The sequence below is a fragment of the Triticum dicoccoides genome, chromosome 3B (assembly GCF_002162155.2).
Source record: "Triticum dicoccoides isolate Atlit2015 ecotype Zavitan chromosome 3B, WEW_v2.0, whole genome shotgun sequence".
Lineage (NCBI taxonomy): Eukaryota > Viridiplantae > Streptophyta > Magnoliopsida > Poales > Poaceae > Triticum > Triticum dicoccoides.
Genome location: NC_041385.1, coordinates 799,341,398 through 799,347,370, shown reverse-complemented (window position 1 = coordinate 799,347,370; position 5,973 = coordinate 799,341,398).

Genomic DNA, 5,973 nt, shown 5'->3' with positions numbered 1-5,973 from the left:
TATGTGTGATGCTAATTTTCTTTCACTCATTTTGGGAATTATGAACTAATTGTACTCATCTGTATGATGCCCTTAACAAGGTGTTTGCTCGAGATGATTCTTATGTGTTAGGCATGAGTCACTGAGCGTCAAAGGCTGGCTTATCTGTCTGAAGGACTGAAGGATGGGTGCCAGGTGCCACCTTTCATCTCTTTTACAGATGATCATGTTTGTATTTCTTTCTTGATTTCAGTGATGCACATGAATGATCATAGCATGACAACTAATGCCAAGGATATGGTGTCTCTGTACAAATATGTTTATCTAGGAAATATGATTTTACTTGAGCTGCCACTATATTTTTTTTAGAAAAGGAGGATGACCCCCGGCCTCTGCATCTGGGCGATGCATACGGACACTTTATTAATTATTCTCACAAGACCTTACAAAATCATACAACAGTAAGAATAAAGCCGCCGTCTAAGCAACAAACTGTTGCTACACCTATCTAGTCGATGAAGGGACGCAGATAGCCTGGCCCTAATACCAAACAGACATCGCAGCCAAGCCTAACATCTAAGACCTGAGACCCCAACCTAGCCACTTGCCGGGTCTAGGGCACACACTGGTCCGACGTGCTCTCAGAGGCCGCCGCCGCCAACTTCCACCGCTCCATCTTCATAACTGTACTGATGCATCAACCTTGCTCAGTCTAGCTATCGTCGACTCCACCACGGCGCCCAACGGCACCTCCTCCATGCGCGCAAACAGCCGAGCACGTCGTGGTCGCCACTGATACACCTCAGCGCCATGCTGCCAAGTACCACCAGCCGACACAGCTTGAAGTTCTTGGAAGATCAGTCGTGCGTAGCACCTGCCGACCAGGCATGACAAAGCATAGCACCTGTCGGTCAGGCATGACTTGACATCTCCATCGAAGCTCCGTGCAAGACGAAGCCGCTCCACGTCCTGCCTCTGACTTCCAGCGATGCTCCGCAAACAATGCTCCCAAGAGAGAAACGACACCGCAGTGCCGCCATCGTCCGATCTGGAACACCAGATTCTAGGGTTTCCCCCGGAGCAGTGCCCATCACCAGCAACCGTCAAGGGCCCACACAGTACCCACCACCACTCAGCCCTCAAGGCGACGCATTCAGTAAGGTCACAGTGTCAAGGACGCCGCCGCCGCCCACCGGAGTTAGGGTTTTCACCCGAGAGGCAGAGATGGGGGAAATGAAGGAGCAGACATAGACCGACGTCTCCAAGAAGAAAAACGGCGCCCTTGAGCGTCATCGTCGGCGCGGCCAACCGGGGCCGACCAAGTGGTTTCCCCCTATCTGGATCTCCTCCACCAGCTTCACCCGCGGCCAGGGTCCCGGCAACCATGCCGGCACCGTCAGGAACCCGCAGGAGAGAAGCCCACTGATCAGGGCCGGATGACTGCGGCCAAATCTGGCGCTAGAACTCATCGCCCGCGCGCACCGGCAACCGAACAAGCCGACCCCGACAACGCCGGCTACAGATCTGGCCACAACCAAATCCGACGCACCCGCCGCGCCGCCGACCACCTCCACTCGCCGGAGTGGAGAACCACCCCGGTCGCGCAGCCAAGCGCCGGCGACACCACGGGCCGCCACCACCCACAGCAGGACGAATTTGGGCAGGGGGCGCCCAGATCCGCCGCCACCGCGCGCCATGGCTGACCACCACGCTGCCCCGGCAGCCATGGAGCCGCAGCCCCGCCGAAAAGCCCTGGAGCCGCCGCTCCAGCTTCCTATCTCCGCCGCCACGCTTGACGCCCAGAGTCGCCGTCGCGCGCAGCCCGAGTCCGCCCCTAGGAAGGGCGAGCCCGCCACCGCCGTCCGCCGGACGAGCTTTGCTCGCCGGCTTCCTCCGGCGGCAGCGGGGGAGGGTGGGTCGGGGTGGGTTGGGGGCGGCGGCGGCTAGGGTTCGCCTTGAATCTGTAATTGAATAATAGCTCTTCTTCTTGAACCAGCAAAACTTTACGATATCCCTTCCTTTTTCAACCAGGTGCATCCACGACAATTCCAACAACACCATGCCGGTGAGTTCCCTAGGCTGCTCATTTCCATTACATCCTTTATTGCTTCCTTGCTATAATCTACTCTGGATCCATGCATTTCATTCCAATGTTATCTAACTGAAGATCCTGCCATTACTTCCCAGTAGACATCACAAAATCAACATATAGATTGCAGGAGTTGCAAACAATAAAATATCAGTTAACGCAGATAACACCTTTCATGTAAAAACGGAAGGGCAATACAACTTAACAATTGAATATCCCTGCTCCCTCTAGCGTATATGGTTTAAAAGAGAACCCGTGGAAAAACGTCAGATTCTTTCCTATGAACTATAGTCCACTTATTATTCGGCCAAAAAAAAAAACTAGTCCACTTATAACTAGTTTTGTCCTAACTGCTTGGATAAGGTGGTAAGTGAGCCCCGCAACCTCTCAGAAGAGCGCACAATCCATAGTTTGAGGAAAGTTTGGGCCACCTGTTTCCACCTCCACATCTGTTGATCTTGCTGCACCCGACGAAGCCCCTTAGTGCTCTTAGTATTCTTTAGTTCTTCTGTGGTTCTACGTGCTCCAAGCATTCTTCTCGCTCTTGTATTCTCCATGCATAGGTGTGCACTACCATGAGTAGACCTCCAACATATCTGGTATGTGGCAGCCTTTATATTATGATGAAGATAATCTATCACCTTGGGCAATAACACCTCGTCGAATTGTTCCGGGTTAACAGTTATGTGTGTGAGGTCTTGTTGCTTCTCTTCATCGATCACCTGAATTGCAGAACAAGCAGACTTGGGATCTTCATGCATTGAGTCATGAGGCAGGAATAGCATTCCAAGCTTCAAAGGCAGGGATTTCTTCAAAGACAACGTGTCATCATAACCTGCAGTCGCGGATGATCTTGACAGGTCACTGTACTCCGATAGTGAGATATGACTTTGAAAAAACACTTCGCAAACTGGTTCAGGAAATATGATTGAAAGTCTCAATTTGTTTCCACTTCCACTATTATTGTAACTGCTGTCGTGACAAGTAGGCAAGACGTCATTCTCGTATCCTTGACAACATAATGGATCTGGGCGAAACCATCCAACCAAAGTTTTGTGGGCCTGGTTCCAGTGTCGCTTGACTGCAAAATAGGAAAAATCTTGCGTAGGGAGTTGGGTGATATGTTCGATTGCAACGTCGGCCCTAGACTTGAAGTGAGGCCTCACAAGTCGCAAGCACTTGATTGTAGTTCCAATTATATCTGTACTCTCTGAAACACGCAACATGACCCCGAGCCCAAAACTATTCTTTGGCACCTTGCAATCATTGTACATGAAGAATAGAATGGCCTCTACCCCACGCCCATCGAAATCAATTGGTCGTACACTGAAGTAGTGATACTGGCCTCCAGGGTAAAACACTTGGTAAATAAGTGTTTTCCCCGCGAAGATATGCCCAATGAGAGGGTCGAAGAACAGATTTTGTCGCGGTGTCCGACCTAGCTGCACAAATCTTATAAACTCGCCAGCACCATCCGCAAGCCTCTCGAATCTTCGTACTACGGTGGTGTTAGACGTAGAGCAGTGATCACTGTGGCTGACAACGAAAGAGGAGATGAACGTCTTGGTCGCGTGAGCGAGGCGTCTAGGGAAAGAGGATTGCCTTACCACCTGCTCTGTCTCTTCTTCTTCTCGAGAAAGTTGCCTGCACCTGCGCGCCACTTCGTCACAGTCTTGGGAAGCACGCTTCAGCTTCTTTCGCCAACGGAGCAGCGATGTGTCAGTGATGTGCCACCTTTTGGATACTTCGAGTGCGGTCTCCATTTTGATGTGCGCCATCTCCAGCCTCTCTAGGCCATCACTTCCTACCGCTTCTTTATCAGATTTGTCCTCATTTTTGCTCATGGTGGTGGTAATACTAGAAAAGATCTGGCTAACTGCTTCTGAAACAATGGCAGAGCTAATCATCTCTGCCATCGATCGTAATTTGTTGGACCGCCCTGCACAGCTGCACTTCCCTGCTTAAGAAGTGGACTAGCCTTGGTGCTCTCCCTGGCTAGCTCCCACTTATATTTCTTTTAATACTGCTTCTTTCTTTCGTTGCATGGATTCATATGAGCGGCTGAAACACCAAAGCTAGCCCTTCCCTAAAAAAATTGACTGAAACATCTATGCCTGATGGCGTCGTTTTGGTAATTGTAATTGTTTCTATACAGAAGGTTATATTTATATTTATATCACCGTCATATATGCCTATGCTAGCCAATTGATTATTTAAGCTGTGGCGTTATTCGGTTCATGGACGGAGTGGCAGATGCGCAAGCTTGCTTTTTTTTGTTTTGAAAAGGAGGTTATCCCCCGCCCTCTGCATAGATGCGCAAGCATGTGTAAGAATGTTTCTTTCTCGCGAATACGCAAAAGGCTTGCATATCATTGCATTGATAGGGGGGAAAAGCAGCAGTTACAGGGGTAGCCTCACAAGCACGTACACGGGAGGGCGTCAGTGAGGACTACGGTGGCGCAAACAAAGGGAGGGGTGCGCGCAGGCCCCAAGAATAGACAAGCTACGGCGGAGGGAGGAGGTTGCTGAGCCCCTTGGCTCCGACGGCGGCCCAACCGTGAGCATCTTCTTTGATGTCGTTGACGAGCAGAGTAATCGAGGGTGTTGCGTCGTTGAAGATACACGCGTTCCGAGTCTTCCAGAAACGCCAGGCCGTGAGGATGATCAGCGAGGCGAGGTCACGACGTAGCGATGTGAGCGCGTCCTACATGGCCATGGAGAACCAGTCGCGGAAGTGTTGGAAATATGAGCAATTTATCATATGATTTTATTAACAGAAATACTAGATAAAGCACGACTAAAATAGCAAAGATAAAGCAAGTCATGCGATCTGTCAGAGAGATAGTAAATAACATCTGCAAATATGAACTACTCCCTCCGTCCCATAATGTAAGACGTTTTTCTACTCTAGTGTAGTGTCAAAAAATGTCTTACATTATGGGACGGAGGGAGTAGAACCGAGCATCTCTAGAGCAGACAGTAGAGCAAGTTGCATATATGAAGTAGAGCCTAACATTTCTAGGGCAAACACTAGAACAAAGAACTGTGGCAGGACCTCTAACATGAAAAATAAGAACATGTGCGGGACAGCAGCAGGAGCAGAAGCACTGGACTTGGGATCGACATCCTCTGTAGCCATGTTGTCGAAGAGGTTGTCGACGTTGGGGAAGAAGTCGTCATTGGGGAAGTGGTCATCGGTGGTCGTGATGAACCGGTCAGTACTCGCGCGGAGCGCTCCCCAAAAACCTTATCACCCTTCTCCCGTACAGGACTCAAAGAGGTGTGGTTTCGGAGGCCTACTGTCCCAATCTGCGGTGCACGCCGCAAGCCGGGATGAGGAAGATCGTAGCAGGCAGCCCAGTGCTCAGGAACCGGTGGCGAGAGGAAGAAGTAGTTCTGGTGCGTCTCTATGAGAGGAGCGACCTTCCTTTTATAGGCGCAAGAGAAGGAGGCGAGAGGCTGCGCCGGGAGCTGAAGGGAACGAGGGAGAAGAAATGAACAGGCAGCAGCCGAAGGGTGTAGCGTTCGTATTCAATATCCACTAAAGTAAAAACTTTCCAGCTCCCGAGTGACCTTTCATATACCCGTAGTGCGTGGCAAAAATTTAGACATCGGCTCGGCTCATTCCCGCAACCCGCATCGTGGCGTGGCGTGGCGTGGCGTGGCGGCGGAGGAGGAGCGCGCATGGATGTCCCTCTTCTTCTTATGCTCATACATGTGGGGAAAGAACCTCCCATATAAAGAGATCCAACTCCCTCTAAACTAGCAATGTGGGACCAAACTTTAGTTCCACATCTTGCCTTGCACGAATGGGCTGCATGGGCCTCTAGGATTTATTAGCAATTTCTGAAACTGCTACTGGGCTAGGCCCAAAATAGACAAAATTCCAGCAGGAAGTCCGAAGT